This window comes from Heteronotia binoei, chromosome 9, assembly GCF_032191835.1.
Source record: "Heteronotia binoei isolate CCM8104 ecotype False Entrance Well chromosome 9, APGP_CSIRO_Hbin_v1, whole genome shotgun sequence".
NCBI classification, from domain to species: domain Eukaryota; kingdom Metazoa; phylum Chordata; class Lepidosauria; order Squamata; family Gekkonidae; genus Heteronotia; species Heteronotia binoei.
The window spans coordinates 40,174,336-40,192,489 of NC_083231.1; positions in this window are offsets into that span (position 1 = coordinate 40,174,336).

The window sequence follows — 18,154 nt, forward strand, 5'->3', positions numbered from 1 at the left end:
AGAAGTGACTACTGGGTGGGGAACACTTAAGATTAGATGGACTTATCTGAAAAGGTACAATAGAGAATCAAATATTGGCCTAGGTATCACCCAGATTAGACAAAAGACTTGGCTCTGGCAGGAGATGGTCTTCCTCTTTTTCTATCTTCTTCTGTGTATGAGCCTTTGTCCAGGGTTCCGCTGGACAAAAGAAACGACAGTTGAGTTGATGGTCCATTCATTGGGCAGATGGGTTGCTTGCAGGCTAAAGGTGACATCTGGTGTGTACGTGAGCCTTCCACTACGATGAAATGAAGTCAAGCCTGGCGGGAAGATGGCTACGTATGGTGTTAGCTTTACACGGTGGATTCCATATTCAGCGCTTCGTAACCGTTCGCCTGGATAGCTCCTTGGTGGCGCAGTCTCTTCCGCTCCATGGCTGGCATACGCGACGACGGGAAGACGTCCGTTTTGCTAGCAGGCACTCTGTACCGGTTTAGAGTGCCTGTATAACTTGTGGCTGCTTGTACACATAAGTCCCTTATATTCCTGGATTGGTTTGCCCACACTCTGTGGCCAGACGTGTGCGAGCTTACTTCTTCAGGCGCCCTGGCAACCATACTGGTGACTACGATGTCAGTAAAGGGGCTTTTCCCTCACACCCATAGGGTATAATGGAGCTGGGAAAAAAATCAGGTTTCCCAAATATTTCCCAAATTCAGATATCATACTGCTATTGAGAATAGGGAATATTGGGAAATACTATTTTGGGGGGTTCAATATACCTGAAACACCCCCCCCCCCAATAAATACTGGGATTTTCTTTTTGCATACCCTTAGCTAACACTCTTTGGAGAGAAGGACTATGACAGCAGTGATTGCGGGGAGTGGGGACCCAAAGTTTGGAAACATTTCCACACCCTCCTTAGTGATTTTGTGTGACAGAGTGCTGGAGGGGAGGAAACCCCCAACACTCCATCCTTCACATGCACCTGCAAAGGACACACCCAACTATGTTGCCGCCAGATGCAAATTGGGACAAATAATCCTAATTTCACTTATACGCTGATGGGATCTGACCAGGCGGCAGCAGACTAAGAATCCCAATCACATCTGACCAATGTAAAAGCCCTCCTGTGAGGGGGGAAATCTAGAGTTTTAAGGTATTGGGCCAGTTCCATGATGTAGTCCATCTTCTCAGGGGCCTAAAGCCAGGGGCCTTCATTAAGTCTTGCTGCTGTTCCATGTCACAACTCGGTTGGTAATAATCTTGAATGTATGAACATATGAAGCTGCTTTATACTGAATCAGACCCTTGATCCATCAGAGTCAGTATTGTCTACTCAGACTGGCAGCATCTCTCCAGTGTCTCAAGCTGAGGTTCTTCATGCTTATTTGCCTGGACCCTTTTTAGTTGGAGATGCCGGGGATTGAACATGGGACCCTCTGTTTACCAAAGAGATGCTCTACCACTGAGCCACCATCCCTCCCCAAAGGAATCTTGCATCACAACGGGAAGAAGTCTTGACTATTGAGCCTTTGGGAAGAGGATACCACCAAAAACATCTCCTCATTTGACCCATTTCTAGACAGAGAAGGTAGCTAGGAACAGCTGGAGGGACCTGTAAATGGCACAAAGCAATTTAGATTATATCTTTTCAATAAAAAATCAAGTTTGCGGCCAAAATACCAATAAGAGTGCAAACAGAAGTTGGGCTATTACTTTAACCTGAAAGAGCTTCAATGTAGCAAGTAGACCCCCCCCCCCCCCCCAAGACAGGAAAAAATAAATAAATTGTATATATAGTTTTCCTGGCACATTCTGCTCTCAGATTACAATGTACAGCAGTAGATCTGGTCTCCTGGAATGTTATCCCAAGGTAAATGAATCCATTGACCTACTCAATTTTATTTCTCTTAACTGACCATACTCTTTTTTGGGGGTGCCTGCCAATTACCATAACTTTGGTCTTACCATAACTGATGGTAAGATGTTCTTTGTCACCATATGTGGCAAAGGTATCAATTGGAGTCCCTGCGACATCCTTGATAAAAGAAATGCATTATCTGCATATAGTAATATATATATGTGACATGAGCCAAGTTTTGAAAATCAGAACTTGTCATATGTTTAACCACATAATTAAATAAGATAGGGGCTAAGAGACATCCCTGTCTTACTCCCTTAAAGGCTTTAATAGATTCCATAAGAAGCACCAGTGGACTGTATCTCACCCTTAGATTGAAATCATTGTGTAAGGAACAAATATGAAAAAGCAGCCTTTTATCTATATTAGTACTCCCTAGTTTTTTCCATAATCGTTGCCTCACTATGGAGTCAAAGGACACCTTTAAATCAATAAAGGCAGCATATAGGGAGATAGGACCCCAGCAGAGTATTTTTCTATTAATGTCAAAAAAAATCAAACAGTGCTCTGTGGTTGATCTTTCTGCTCTAAAACCAGCTTGTTCTTTCGGTATGATCTCTTCTTCTTCCAGCCAAATTTCCAACTTGTCTAATAAATGCCTTGTGTTTAGTTTACAGATAATATTAAAAAGACTAATGGGCCTATAATTAGCAGGATTGATTTTTTTACCTTTTTATAAATTGAGACTACAGTTGCAGTTCTCCATTGTTTAGGAATATTTATTTATTTATTTTCTATTTATAGCCCACCCCTTCCCAAATGGGCTCTGAGTGGTTCTGACCAGAATCTGAGCTGACTCTGACCAGAATAATCAATGTACGTAAACAGTACAGCCAAAAACTGTGCCCACCACGCCAAATTTTCTTTCAAGGCTTCAGGTAGAATGCAATCTTATCCTGAAGACTTTCCATTTTTGAATCTTCCCTCTTTTGAATCTTTGAATGTGAGCTTTTATTTCCTCTAGAGTAACCAGAGGCCATAAAGAAAAGTTTCCAGGGCTTCAGGAGTATTACCTTGGATATGGTTCTGTCATGATCCTGGGCCTCATTAGGCCTACAGGCTCCAGAGAAGTCTGCCTAGGAGTTATTACAGAAAGCCTACATTTCCCAGGATTCCTTCTTTCCCTCTGATTGGGTGGCAAAGTTTTGGAGGGAAACTAGCCCAGAGATGGGTGGGACCTGGGAAAAGAGCATAAAAAGGGCCAAGCACAGACAGGGTGTGTTCTTTCCTGAGGAGACAGCAGGCAGAGAGGTTCTCTGTCTGAGAGGTTGCAGACTGAGAAGGAGTGCTCTCTGGAACAGGCAGTAGGAAGAGATCCCTCACCCAAGGGAGGTGGTGAGTTTTGATATTAGTAGCAGGGAATGTTAAATGTGTCATGGCTTCTGTTTATTTGCACCAACCTTCACTGTTTTCATATTCACTATAGCACTAAACCTTTATCTCCCACTTATTGTTTTTAGAGCACTAATAATAAACTTTTTTGTTGCTATTTTGCCTGGGTTTTCATGTCTCCTTGGTCATGATTAAGAGGATTTACTCATAGGGAAGACTGGAGTAGTTAAGTGCTGTGGACCCTCCTATTAGGGTTGCCAAGTCCAATTGAAGAAATAGCTGGAGACTTTGGGGGTGGAGCCAGGAGACTTTGGGGGTGGAGCCAGGAGATGTTAGGGGTGGAGCCAATATCAAGGAAGAGCGGGGCTTTCCTGGCCATGGGGGAAGAGTGGGGTATCAAAATCTGCAGTCGCCTCCTTCTTCAACCGCAGGCTGTTGCAATTCCTTCCTTGCCGCGGGAGGCGCTTGCGGCATAGCCGGGCTTGAGGTGGTCGCCATGGCGATGGGCGAGCATAAGTTGGGCTGGGCCCGGGCCTACTGCTGCCGCCGCCCCTGAGGGGAAGGCATGGACGACGTGCGGGTTGAGTGGCTGGGAGAGCGGCTGTGGCGACGCTGAACGTGGCGGAGGTGAAGCCCTTCGAGGAGCTGCTGAGCCGCGACGATGGCGAGCAGGCCGACACCCTCCTGCGCTTCCTCAACCGGCCTGCCGCCGAGGGCGAGGCCTCCACCCTCCTCCTCTGCCAGCAGCTGGCGGGGCTGTGCTGCGGGGCGGCCGTGCTGTGTGGCACCTTTCTGCACCCCTGCAAGAGGTCCCTCACTGCCCTGGGCCGTGCCTGGCTCCGCCGCTCCAGCGCGCCCATCCTTTTCGCCGCGCTCCTGCTGCCCCTCTGCTGCGCCCACGCCGCCGGTGAGGCCCTCGGCTGACAGCTCCGCCGCTGCCGCCACCTCCTCCTGCTGCTGGGCGCCAGCGGCCCGCCGCCTACGGCCTCACTGGGCGGGGAGGGGGCGGCAGCGGTGCGGCGGCCTCGCCCGCTGCGGGATGGGGCGGCTCGCCATTTCCCCCCGCTTCCATTTTTTGGGGGAGTGGGGGAAGAGGGTGGAAATCCTGGGGTCCCTCGCCAGGGCGGGAGGGTTGGGACCCCTACCTCCTATGCAGACCCTTGCCAGAGTGGTGGCAATCAGTAGAAGGCCCTCCTAGGCCTGCTGTCTGACAGGTTCTCATAAAGCTTCTGGAAAAAAAGAGCACCATCTAAACGGGAGGATATGCAGATCCAAATGTGAAGGAAATTTGAGTTTCCTATCATGAATAAGCCTTCAGAAAAGGATAGTTATTATTTCCTCTCTCTTGAATAAGAATCTCCCTAACTTCCTAGAGAATTCTTTCTTTTTCTGTTGAATAGTTCTTTTATAACATTTTTAAAACTTGAGCCCCTTGACACTTTCCTCCCAATTGTTACATAAGGACAGTGTATATAAGGAATTCATCTCTTTTATGATAAGCACACATTCTTTAACATACCATGATTTTGAGGGTTTTTTACTAATTTGTCTAGGTTCATCGCCCTGAGATACTGTCAGCATAGAAGTGATCTCCTGAGTTTTCTGATAAACATCCAATGGGTCCTCATAGTAATTGTATTAGTGAATAATGAGATCTAATTCTGAAGGTTCTCTGAATTCAGGAAACTTTTTATTTTATATCTGAACTTTTCAGCCCAATGTGATCTTTTCCCAATAGGTTTAACCCTAGATGAGTATATGACCAATGATAATTTTTTGACTGAGGGGAGTGAAACCTGTATACTTAGCTGTAACTATCTAGATAGGAGATTACTTGAAAACCTACAAGCTGTGGGAGTAGAGAAGTACAGATGATCATATAATCTATGGTACTAGTTCTATTTCCTACCAAAAAAGTATATTCTCCTGGGTAGTCTCCATAGAATGCACCATTAAGAACTCCCATTTGTGTGTCAGTTTAGCTAGACACAGTCCCACAAAATTGACTTTACAGTCCTTTGCAGATCGAGTAAAAGGTAGTCCTATAGACTCTTGTTCCAATTCACACAATGGAAAACTGTATTTAGTTGCAAGATAGTTATCATTAGGGTCTATTTTGGCATTTAAATTGCCTGCTAGAAGAATTTTGGCTTCAGGATATTCGCATACAAATTTTGTTATGTAGCCATTCAGCTCAGACCAATTTCTCTCGGTATCTGACTTTTGAGGAAGATATGCATTTATAATAACAAGATTCCTTTCCTTCCATTTCAGCAATAAGGTCACAGTAAATATTCTTTTAGTACAAATTGCACCTTCAGAGAAGTAGCGACGAAGATATCCAAACTCCACATCAGTCTCCCTGGTCCTTTTCTGGGAACCGCTCCTAAATTAAGAGTAAAATCCATCTCGTTCTAGAGTCTCCACTGTCCACATTTCCTGCAATAAAATTATATCAAAATTGCACTGTAAAAAAGTACATCCATATACAATGGAAAACAATGAGCCCACCCAGCCAAATTCCAAGACAGAATTTCAATGGATTCATTGTTATGCAATGGGGCAGGAATAGTTAGCCAGGCATTTCTTTTGACACTAGGCTAGTTGGAGCAAGGGGCTCATAACAATCACTGGACCTCAGCTCCAACATTGCTTGCTCCTCTTCTTTATCAGGGCCCTCAGGGGAGTTCACATCACTGCTTGCACCTCTGTGGCCTGCATGGAGACAACAATCTCTATCCTGGCAGTTTGAAGTAATAGGTGATGTAATTTGCATACAATTCCGTGGTAATTCTTCACCCTCCATCGGCACATTGCTCATCATGTTATTTATGGACAGCATATCTGGAAGAAGCAGGTCTTCATATTTTTTTTCTTCTCTTTTTCTTCTCCAGTAGACAGAGAAAGGGCATCTATCTGATTTTTATTCATTGGTATGATAGGTTTTAATAAGGATAATAGGTTAGAGAGGGCAATCATTGTTTCCTGTATTTCTTGTAGTAACCCATGGTAGTTCTCTGAATTAGTTGGTAGCCTGAGTGCATCTGTCTGGTCATGTGGCATATTAATAGAGAGGTCCATAAGATCCTCTTTATTATTTTGAGACCTGAGAGAATTCCCTCTTGGTTTTGTCAGGGGGAGGATTTTTCTTATAGATTTGCTAAACACACGTATGAGCCAAATTTGAAAAGATTCCATTTTTTCCCCCCATCTTTAATAACATAAGGGGAATGGTGGTTTGATGAAACTTTAAAACAATCTCCAATTATTTCCTGTACAGGGTAATCTTTCAACTTTCGATAAGTCAATAGCCACAGAATCAATTCACAGGAATGCACTCAAGAAGTTGGATATTCTTCTTTTATTTGTCTAATGGCCATGATTTATTAAAGTCTGAGCCACTTCCAGAGCTATCTTATTTTTCCCCATATAAGATCAGTCTCTCTGTCAGCCAGCAATTTTAAGTAATGTCTTTGTTTGCTTTATGAGTGTAATAGGCAAAATTTTCCTACTTTTAGGCTGTAGATTTTGCAAGTCTTTTCCCTTTTGTCATTTCTCTTTCATGACTCATCAGGCTCATTGCTCTAACTTCTGAGCCAGATTCCCAAATGGTCTGTTGTAATTTTTTCCCTTGAGTTCCCAATAACTTTCAGAATAGCATCAAGCTGGTTTGCTATCTTATTAATATGTTGGAATATCTCAGTTCCTGTCTTGACCATAAGTAAGCAATGATCACCAATTCGTTTTAAAATATTTTCTTTCAGTCCTGCATCAAGGCCATCCAGTGGGAGGGAGTTTATCAGTTTATCTGGAAAAGGTGCTGGCAGTTTAGGAAGATGTAATCTCCCCCTCATCCAAGGCAACTGCATTTTCAGTACTTTGAGTTAGAGATATCTCTTCTCCTTGACTCTCATGCCAAAATATCAAACATATTGTGACTAAAGGGTTCACAGCTGAGTCTAAAAAGCTATCTGTTCACAACTGTTTGGATGCCTTAAGGCCGGAGAGGATGCACCAATACCTTGTGTCCGACTCTTCATTCCGACTTGTGGGGCAAAGGTAGTAGGCTTTTTGTATCAGTTACTGAGGAGCATGACGAGATGATGCTATTGCAGTCAATTTATTTGTGGGCTTCCTACAGGCAGGTGGTTAGCCATTGTGTAAAAAAGATGCTGAACTTAACAGGCCTTTGGTCTGATCAGGCAGCTGGTTAGCCATTGTGTGAAAAAGATGCTGAACTTAACAGGCCTTTGGTCTGATCCAGGATGGTTCTTATGTTCTTATGATCTCCCTCTCATTGTAGATTTCTTCAGTTATTCAGTTAAGAGCCCAGGCAGCATCATTAGCAAATCTGGCCATGGTCAATAGCTATGGAAGATATTTTACTACACAAGTTAATTCAGTCATATGCAGCCAGAAAAATCTCCCCTCTCCACTATATCGCTTTAATACCTCTTATTAGTACCTTCTTATTATAGAGGGTTTGCTTTACCACTGACAGCTTGGATACTGACCCTTGCAAAAATGGTGTTGTGAATCCTAAAGCTGCACTGTGCAGTACAACCAACAGTTCACCAGTGGAAAGCCAGATCCAGGGGGGGTGGGGTGGGGGTAGTTTGGCCTGATGCAATTGTGGATGCTAGTTCTGCACCAATTTCAGCTAATGGCACTGCTCCCCCTGTTCACACCCAAGTAAATCCAGATGCACAAGACAATCATGTCAAATACTTCATTCTTAAAGTTAGTTAACGTGTTGAACTTTCTTTCACTATTGAAACAGAAATCAATAGGTCTCTCTCGTTAAGACAGGCAGAGTATGTTTATTCTCTCTTCTGTTCTGCTTCTTTTCTAGAATTGGCTCTCCGCATCTTTATACCTACTCCTCCATCTCTTAGTTTCTCCTTCCCTTGATCTCAGCCAGCCAGCCCTACAGCTAGCTGGTCTTCTCTTATAGCATCTTCTCCTTGCCTCCAACTTCCCAACCCTTCTGCATTTATTCCTTTGCACCTTTGGGTCCCTTTTTAGGCAATACTCACCCACCTCTTTTTCTAGATTAATTTCTATGGACTGATTAACATAGTTTGAGTTAAAAGGAATTAAGTAGGGTATCAGCGTAAAGTAATTAACTAGTGTTTTGTTTTGTTTTTAAAAACTGAATTGCATGAATAAATTGATCTGTATTTTTTCCATTAAATTTTGATTTGCAGTGTTGACTGCCATCATTTTGCTTCCCATGTTTCCATTCTGTATCTTGGGCACTGCAATGAGGTTAATTGCTGGTTATCTGTCTCCTTTCCATCATTCCTTTTCAGATGATCCTACCCTGGAGCTGTCAAAGGGATGTGAGTGTCTTGATGTGACAGAGCTCTTCAAACTCTCCCCAGCTGTGATTGAATTGATTGAAAATTCAGTTATTCTTACTTAGAGGGATTGTCCAATTGATCTGCATACCCATTGTATCAACTTGGCTATGTATTTTATATATTATTATATGCTTCCTGTGTGTAACATACAATAAATAAATACCCTGTTTTATTGTTAGCTTCCTTGGAAGTTGACAGTGATCTCTAAAAAGGTAGAAATGAATTAATGGTATAATGAATTCTTATAGATGGTTTTAGACAAGTCATTCAGCTTTCCAGTCTGTGATGCTGGCATACTACTGATCTCCAAGTGAAGACTTTCCGCAGCCATGCAAACTGTGATGCTTTCAATCTGAGATGCACAAATGAAATTTGGGATTTTCTATAGTCAATATCTGCACTGCTGATCACCTGTGCTATAGAGCTCTGACCCGTCCTCATAAAAGTAAAACCTCTCTCTCAGAGTAGCAGTTCATGTCCTATACACCTGTCTTAGTGATATAGACCATCCATGTGGTTTATTGATGGGAATTGGTCTATTGCCTGTGGTCTATCTTAAGTGGCATGCTACATCCCATGACAAGAAGTATGGGAATATCTTTAAAGGAATGTAGGTTGTTCCTCAGTGTGCCTTAATTGTTAGGAAATTGCTCTGTCCAAACAATCATCTCTATGTAAAGACACAAGACTTTAGATGCTAAAAGAGGAAGAGAAAGAGGACAGCCAAATACTACTGTAAGTTTGCTGAAACATTTTTAGGGTGCAGGATTGCTCTTTCTCTCTTTCTCTGGGATAGCAAATCTATTGCCCTGAAGGGGTGCCTCTTGGTTGCCCCTGTGCTCCACCTGTACACTTGTAAATGAAACAAATACTACAAATATGCCACTCTCCTCCAAGGGGAACCAACACAGGGATGTGCTGTCTCTCAGACTTCTCAGTAATAAGCTAAAACAGTGTAAGAATTCCTAGTCTTCCCTCACATGGTGTCTCATCAGAAACCAAATTTTTGGTATTGATTGAAGTTAACATTTTAGACACTAGATCTAGTAGAAAATGAACCTTGGATACTCTTGCCATGCCCTTTTTAACTTAGCAGCATAAATTGCACCAAGTAGTAGCATGCAGTGCCTCAGTCATATATATTGGGGGGATACACATTCAAAAATGTCAGAGAAAGGAAGCCAACACCAAGCTGAGAGGAATAACATTTATCTCTGTTTGTTTTTCAGATCCCCTCAGCTTGTACTCCTAAGAGGCTGCTTTTGCGCTAGTCAGCCGTGTTTGAACAGGTATGATTACTTTATTATTAGTCCATTTGTTTAAGAGGAAACCGTGTGGTTTTGGAAATTAATCTCTCTAAATAATGCTGACCATAACCTGCAGTATTTGCATGCTTGCAAATCCTGAAAATCTAAGCACATTAAATTCACTTGTTTTGCTTGCTGGACAGATTTTTTTTTTTTTTGCAGTTATTTTAATTTCTGTAGATACATGTAGAAATCTACCACCTTGCAATCTTATACTTTTTACCTTACTGTACATTTATGCATTGGAGTGAAAGAAAGGAAAAAGGTAGGAGAAAACGTACTGAAAACAAAACTAGACATATTTTCTATGCTAACTTGGAGCCATTCTTTACTTTATAAGCAGGCAACAAAATATTTGTCTCCTAGCTGTAATCACTGTCAGACTTTAGTACTGCTGATTCATAAATATGCCTCTTGCTTATTTCCCCAGCATATGTGCTGTGCTTTCATGACTGTTTAATTTTCAAATAAATAATTCTAAACATACCTAGGTGTTTTTTTGTGTGTGTGTGTGTGTGTGTGTGTGTGTGGACCTCTACCCACCACTGCTTGGCTGTGTCTCAATAGGCAGGAACAAGAAACAATCCTACTAGTTCACAGTAGCTAACACATTGCCGAGTCTGCTCTCCTCTCTGCACACAGATATTTACTAGCTGGGCATGCTTAAAGGTGCAAGCCAAGGACTCTTGTCCTTTGGCTCTAAGCCTGAGTGTCAGAGCCTGCAACTGAAGGTCAGCTCATTAAAAAAAAAAAAAAACACCTTTCCAATTGGAAATCTCCCCTCTCTCCCTTCTCTGTTCTGTTGTATTTTTTTTCTCCTATATTGTCAGCTGCTTTTGGTCCCAATTAGGGACAAAAGAGGAGCCTCATGGTGCAGAGTGGTCAGCTGCAGTACTGCAGTCCAAATTCTGCTCACGACCTGAGTTTGATCCCAGTGGAAGCTGGGTTCAGGTAGCTGGCTCATAGTTGACTCATCCTTCCATCTTTCCTAGGTCAGTAAAATGTAGATGACTGAAGAAGGCAATGGCAAACCACCCCAGAACAAAAAAGTCTTCCAAGAAAACGTTGTGATGTGGCATCACTCCATGGGTTGGTAATGACTCAGTGCTTGCACCTTTACCGTTTACTATTTTTTAAAACATAATAGGATGGTGGGCCTAATCATTTTCAGTTGAGCTAATGCTTGTCCATTGGTAAGCACCTACAATGCTTCCAATTACTTTTCTCATCACCATTTTTTGTGTTAGTGCTTCATTGTACACTTTACTGTCAAGATTGACTGGAAATTCTTACTGCTGAATTTCGCTGGAAGTGCATATGAGAGAGAGAGCACTGAAATATTATATACAATGCTTACATTGAAATCAACTGAGTTCTCTACATCCAATCCACCCCATTTCTAGGTCTGCAAATCCATATCTGTTTTCTCCAAACTGTCCATTGCATCCTATCAGCATAGATTTTCCATGGTTTTACTCACAGCATTCTAGACTTACAATGAAACCCTCTAGGACTGCATCCATGCACCATTGGCTATTGTACTACATTGCACTACAGAAATCATTAGCAACTGCTTATCCTGTGTGAACAAGCCACTCCAGTTGCAAGTGATTGCTATTGTGTAATGATAGTTAAATATGCAATGATACAGCCTCAGTCTGGTTCAGCACAATTTCTGTACAGGGAGAACTGCAAATCTGCCATGGATTTATAACAATAAAATCTATACAACAATTACAGGCACTCTTCTGAGCCTATACTCTCCTATCTTTAATTTTTTCTTGTTCTTGGTAGGCTTTGCAAATAGAAACTCAGTAGCTCTTTTTCTCCCATTCTCATGGAAGGAAAAATCCCTCAAATGGTTAAAAATTCCTCAAATGGTTAAATCCTCAGAGAAAGAAGTAGTATTTGCTTTAAGGACATTTTGAGGCATTTAATCACAGAATACAAACAAAATGATTCTGAAATTTTTGATTTTGCTTGGATTTTAGGATAAATACACAAAGCTAGTGACTTTTTAAGGCTGAGTGAACTCATCCATAGACTTTTGATATTTGCAAAGATACAGTATCGGTGCAAAGACAAAAAGTCCACATAGATATTGAATGCTGAAAAGAAAGTCAGGGCAGCCATGTGAAATGAGCTGAAGAAAGTTGATTGAAATCGACCATTTCCCCCACTCTGATTTGGGAGGAATGGGAGACTTTGAAAGAGAAGTACAAGATACCCCTACTGTGGGCAATTGCAGACTGATTTTAAAAAGATTTTCTCTACAGTCTGAGCGTGATGGACTACTGGGGCTACAGATGCGCCATTTCTCTATATTTGTGCTCCTGACCAGCTTAATATCCATGATATCCTTTACTTATTTCTTTATTTGTACATGCCATCCCACTTTTTGGTGTATTTCACTTCTCCAGAACAACTTTGATTGATAACTTCAAGGCTTTAGCTGCAAGCTTTGTGATAAAACTTGAACCCAGATCTCTTCACTGTTGTATAACATAACATTGGTTTCCACTAACGGATATATTTCTTCATGTTAAAGCAGCAGTCTCATTTGAATATACAAGATAAAATGTATTGTACACAAAAAACAAACCACTTGCTTCAGTTTTTTAACCTATGCATTTTGCCCAGCAAATCTTGGTTTAATCATTAAATATAACTATATATAGATTTCTGCTTTCCTATTTCTTTCTTGACAACATTGAAAAGTTTGCCTGAGCATTACTACTAAATCAGCACCCACATACTGATGAATTACAAACGTCAGAAACTGAGCCAACTATACCACCTCTGTAGTAGATTTGGCAACACATTTGTGTTTTGGCACATACATCTGATTTCTTCCCAGTGGAAAGATTTTCAACAGATCTCATGTTAGATGCCTGTAATATGCAATCCTCTGCAGACTCTTTCCAGCCTAAGCCTATTAATTGAAAAAAAGTTTGAATTGGAGTCATTTTGCATAGGATTCACAGAAAACATGATAAAACCTTCTATTATCAAGGAGTTTGCATTTTCTGAACATCATTCCTGCATTTCCCCCCCTTAAAACTTCATTTTTAGAGATATTTTGACTAATCTAGATCAATATACCTGGAAATGCATCCTGTTTCCAGCAATTAATTATAATTTATTTCTTACCTCTTGAGGCCAGGATACACCTTATTTTAGTTATGTTGTCAGCTTTTGAAATGGGTTTGTGTGTGTGCTGGTGATTGCAAATACCCCCCTCTCCCATTACGCTCATAAATAGGGAAGGCATAAAGAAGCCGGATCTCCTGCTTTGGTGGGACATATTCTGCCCTCAACAGCACTGCCTGCACCCTCTCTCAGTTGGTGGCTAGGAAAATTGAGATTAAGGCAAGTGGTGTCACACTGACATCATGACATCACTTCTGGCACCATCCTGTAAGGCTTTGCTGTTAGGTTTTCAAAACTAATGAAAGCCCAAAAAGCAGTTTTCTGTAGCTGCTGGGAGACAATTTAAGGAAAGAGAAGGTGAAAGCTGGCTAAAGGAAATGCTGAGAATTGTGAAGGCCTGGCTGTGAAGCATTTATGGTGAGCCTGAACTTGAAGCCTCCTGAGATTTCAGAAAATTCACTGAAAATACTCAGAAAGAATGATCCCATTCTGAATCAAGATGGAGAAGTTTGCCCATCTCTAGCATGCTGTTTTTGCAAATCTTCACTTTTATGAAATACATTCTTGGTATTTTACTCGTTCACTGTCAAATTATTCCTTTTTCCTTGAGCAGGTTCTCTGTTATAGTAATGCTTATAGCACTGGGGGAGGCAAGATGGTGATAATTTTAAAAAAGCCATTTTGTGACAGCTGAAGGGACTTCTGAAAGAAGAGAATTGAATATAACCTGTTCCATCTAGCAGCCTTTGTACTTCTGCTGATCCATGTCCATGAATTTCAATAATCATTAAAAGTATATTTTTACAATTTCTCCCCTAACCCCTAAAGAACATTGACTTTGTTGTCCAATAGGTTGTCCAAAGGCATTTAGTAAGCAACGAATCATGCAGATAACACCAGAGCCCCTTTCACATTACTGTTGTTGACCCAGTTCCAAGTAAAGCAATACAGGGATGGAGGTTTCATACAGTGAATTTCATTCCATTAATAAGTTGTCTCTGAAGCCATCTGGCCATTTCAAACAGTACCACACTTTTTACCTCTTTCCTTTTTTGCCACTCAGTCTTCCTTGAACTTTTAAAAACATTCTAAGTTGAGCGCTATAATGCTAGACTAATATAGTACTTCAGTGCTACAGCAGCACAGTTGAGGTGTCTTGACAACATTGAGATACACTGAGATTGCTGCTGTTGTTACATGGATACAAGAGGAGAGAAGTAGTTCATCGGGCAATGGGTGCTCAGGGCACCAGTGATGTTACAGTAGTTGCACAGCCACTGCTCTTCACTCCATCTGACCATCACAGAGTTGTTCCGCCAGTCCTCACTACAGGGTTTGACTCACCATCAATGAGGGACTATATGTGTTGAGAAGAGTGGTGCTCATCCCCTCCTGCAATACTTAAAGGACACATTGCTTGCCAAATGCACCCTAGATCTCTGCACAGACTGATGAAGTATGTGTAGAAGCACTTCATAAAAATTAACCATGCTGTTTATCAGCAGCAGCAGCACCTCCAGCATAAGCCAAACCTTAGCAGAGATACAGACCATGAATGAAAGATCACTGAAGTGCTATATTGGTCTAGCGTTATAGCATTCAATTTAGAATATTCAAAAACAAGGAAGATCACATGGTAAAAAAGGGTGGGAAAAGTGCTGTTTGAAGTGCTGCAGACATTTTAAACAGCACAATATAGCAATTCAGAAGTGCAAATGAGGTGAAAATGGAAGAAAGTAATTTACCTTAATCATACTTTAGCTCAATCATACTTTAGCTCAATCATACTTTGCTAACCAGATGTATGAAAAGGTAAATAAAATCCATTAGCAGCCATTTGCAAAAATGGTTATATTTGAAATGGCACCAAAAACCTGTAGGCAACCAGCTCCCAAAAGAGGTTACAAAGGCTGTCTGAAAGGGTCATAGGACAAGCCAGCTTTTCCTATGAAGGGAAACTGGGGAGTCTGTTGAATAGAAGGACTTAAATCCATTGAACAGCTTTGTTCCACATGCTCTCCACAGGACAGATCGCCACCCATTTGAGGGAGGGGTGGTGGTATGTTTGTCTAAATTCACTACCAGTGGCTGTTTAATATGCAAGAGGAAAACTAATCCCTGTGCTGAATATTGCTTTTGGGGAGTTACTGTGTTTAATTTTTAAATATCATTCTAGAAGAGAAGAAAAATGCAAAGCTGCAGATATTTTGGGCATGGTTGTGCTACAAGGAAAAAGGGCAAACATTTCTTCCTTGTCTTCTCAAGGGGCTTTTATGCAAATCTTGCAAGGATGCTCTAGATAATTTACTTAAGAATATAGGAACTGACTTGCTGGATCAGACCAAATTTATATCTCATTCATCATTCCAACAGGCAGAACTGGATCAACATGTTTTTTGAGGAGGGGGCAAAATTAAAAAAAATGATGCCCCCTTATTGGTCATTCTTTCTTATGGTCCCATACAATACAATTGACTCCATACCCAATTTGCCCCCCCCTCCATTGGCACCTGGGGCAAGCACCCCCTCTGCCCCCCCCCCCCCCCGATCTGGCCCTGCCAACAGGGGACAGCCAGATTCCCCTGGAAAGCTCAGAGGCAATGCTTTACAAGGGCTAGTTTTCACGGAGTATGCTTGTAACTATGTCATACTGTAGGCAGAGGCTTACATCATGATAGAATGTGACTGTCTGTCACATGTATTTATATTGTATATTGTATGCATGTATTTATATTTATTGCTTCTTTTAATATAAAGTTAGATGTAATAGAGAAGACTACCAGGGAAGACAACCAAGAAAGAGCCTTATTACTTGCCTACCATGGAAGACCTCTAGATAGCTCTCAAGACCATAAATGTTAATTTTAATTGGAATGCTGATTTAAATGATGGTTTTATAATGTAGTATTTATTGAATTATATGATTTTATTGTATTGTATTGAACTAATATGTTGTGAGGCGCCCTGAGCCTGCTTCGGCGGGGAGGGCGGGATATAAATAAAAAGTATTATTATTATTATTATTATTATTATTAGACATTGGAGTGCAACCCCTGTACGGGTGCATGGCCTGAGGTAAGTGAACTTAAGGGCCTAGACCTGGTGCCCATGTCACTGAGACACAGCTGCCTTAGGCTTGCTAACTTTATGAGGCCATGTAAAGTCTTCCCTGGCAGGCCTTGCTGCAAACTCTGAAGGGGGAGTACATATGCAAATCTTTTTCATGGTGTTGGTGGCCTTAAGTGCTACCCTTGTCATCAAGAAAGAAAATGTTAGAGCAGGTGGTGAAATACAGCTCTTAATAAAATAAGTTTCAGGGGGAAGATGACAAAGGAAGCTGTGAGGGTCAACTGCAGGACTTCCAGCACTAGGGCTTTTTTGTAGCAGAAACTCCTGTTCATATTAGGCCACACCTCCCTGATGTAACCAATCTTCCTGGGAACTTACAGTAGGCCCTGTACTAACAACCCTGTAAGCTCTTGGAGGATTGGCTACATCAGGGGTGTGTGGCCTAATATGCAAAGGAGTTCCTGCTACAAAAAAAGAAGCCCTGGCTACCAATGAAAAAAATGAGGAAGCCTGAGGGCCACCACCAAGGGTCCACCACCAAGAACTACCACTGAGGACTTTGGTGTCTTCCATGGTCTTCAGAGCCCAGTGCTGCTTCTTCCTTGCTGAGCCTTGTGTCTGTCATCGCTCACCACTGAAGTGGTCCATCTTTCTTTATAACTGGAGCTGACTAAGTGCTGGCCCAGCAGAAGTGTTCACCTGTAAAGGAATGGGTGAACCAAAGAGAAGGCCTTGTTACTCAGATCCTCTTAAGCCTTGCTCTAGAAGTCCAACCCAGGTAGGCAAATTACTGGATAGTTGGGGCTGCAACCAGGCCTGCCCACACCTCACTGCCACTGTGAGACTCCTTGCCACAGCCCCATAGCCAGAAATTTTTCTTGGGGGTGGGCCTGGCAGGGGGCAGTTTAGCATAGTGCAGGAGGCTTACTTACAAGGAAGCCTGCTAAGTGGATTGGGCTGTGTGAAGGAGTGGATACGTTGCTGCTATTTTTTATTGACTGGGCAGCTTCCATCATGCCTCTACTAATATTTAGCTTATGCATAATTTGTGTTTATTCCTACTGAATAGTGACATGCCCAATTTTTTTTTAAAGAAGCACTGGTAATAACAAGAGCTTGTGAGCATTTCATCTCCACAGAAATCCACCACAAACCTCTACTTGTTTTATTAATATCCAAAAACTTGGATCATCTACCTTCAACAACCCATTTTATGTTTGTCATGGACCAGGGAAGATTTTCTCCTAGAGCCTCAGTCTGAGGTATCTGGCCAAAAGAATGTGGCTAGGAATTTTTGATAGACGCATTTGTATACTGTTGTTCATGCTAACAGATAAAAGTCTGAAAGAGTTAAAATTGAAGACAGGGCTAACCATTTAGAAATGCTAATACTCCACTGGTCAGAGACAACGGCATGGTCAATTCAGACTTCCAGCAACTCTATCCGAACAAAACTTTAGAAATGCTCAATTTCACACCTCAAGTTACAAGCTAGCAGCTAGCAGAGAAATGAAAACAGCTTTCAATCTTCTGGCCAGGTTGAACAAATTGGGGAGGGAGCATTGCATAGTGGAAGCCCTCTCATAGCTATAGACAATCTTTTCCACCCCTGCTCCTTACTCTCTGGCCACAAAATGGTTCCAGGGAAATTTGGGACTGTCACTTCTCCCTGAGATCTACATTGTCTTTGTGGGATTTATTTTGTATGGAGGAGCATTCAGTCATTGATTTCCCCAGTAGGTAATCTCAAGTAGTACAGTTCCAGCACATCATTTTATTTATTTAGCACATTTTTATCCCTCCCTGTGCATAAGAAGCTCAGGGTAGAGTTCATAGATATTCTGCCCTATACTTTTCCCTCACAACAGCTTTGGGGAGTAGGTTTGACTGAGAGAGAATGAAAAACAATAAACTAAAAGTCATCCAGTGAGTTTTATGGCAAGAGGATATCTCTTCCTAGTCCTACTCCAACGCAAACTGTATAAAGGAAATAGGATTACAGCTGATATCTGTGGAAGTATAGGCA